Here is a 758-nt window from a genome sequence, read left to right on the forward strand (position 1 = left end):
GAGAGAGAGAGAGAGAGAGACGTTGTTTGCTTCATTTTGAAATAAAGATTTCGTACGGTAAGCTTCGTGAACACCGCAAACTGACGGATTGCATCTTAATGCGGCTTATTAGAGTAGGTACTTCGCGAAGTGCCGTATGCACGGGTAAGTACTCGTTAACTGGTAAGCGCGCACGCATACACGCACGCACACTCCTTCGCATACGGCGATCTGTGCACGATTCAACGTAGTGAACGGCGGGCTGCTTGATTGCCTTATCTGCCTAATGAAACGCCTCGCTAACTAGCACCGTCGCGGCGCAAACGTTTTATGTAGATATTGTTATGGTACTTTTTGCAACGGGCACTTTGGTCGGTTTAAACTTGTTCGAATTTACATGACACCGACGAGTACACTCGCGACTGGTAAAAACGAGGAGGCATCGCAAACGTGTCTCTTCGTGCCGTGTCCGGTTTTGCTTTCCGCAAAACGCCGCGCTCGTGCATCGCGTCGTTGATCTTAAGTCTCCATACGACATATTCAATTAGGATTTTCATCGATATGCATATACATATAATCGAATGATTGGTTAAAAGACGGCGTAAAAACGGAGCGCTTGAGTTTGCAAACTTTTGGATACGTTCCGTATAAATTATTTTTCTCACGCGGATCTAAGGTTGTCAATCCGTTTGTGAATCCGACTCTCATTGACCCATCGTCTCATATGGTTAAATACGCTGAAACCTTATTATATATTTATCATTTTATTTTTCAATTCT

The sequence above is a fragment of the Odontomachus brunneus genome, unplaced genomic scaffold, assembly GCF_010583005.1.
Source record: "Odontomachus brunneus isolate Ranch 3 - 2012 unplaced genomic scaffold, Obru_v1 Obru_scaffold_056, whole genome shotgun sequence".
NCBI lineage: Eukaryota > Metazoa > Arthropoda > Insecta > Hymenoptera > Formicidae > Odontomachus > Odontomachus brunneus.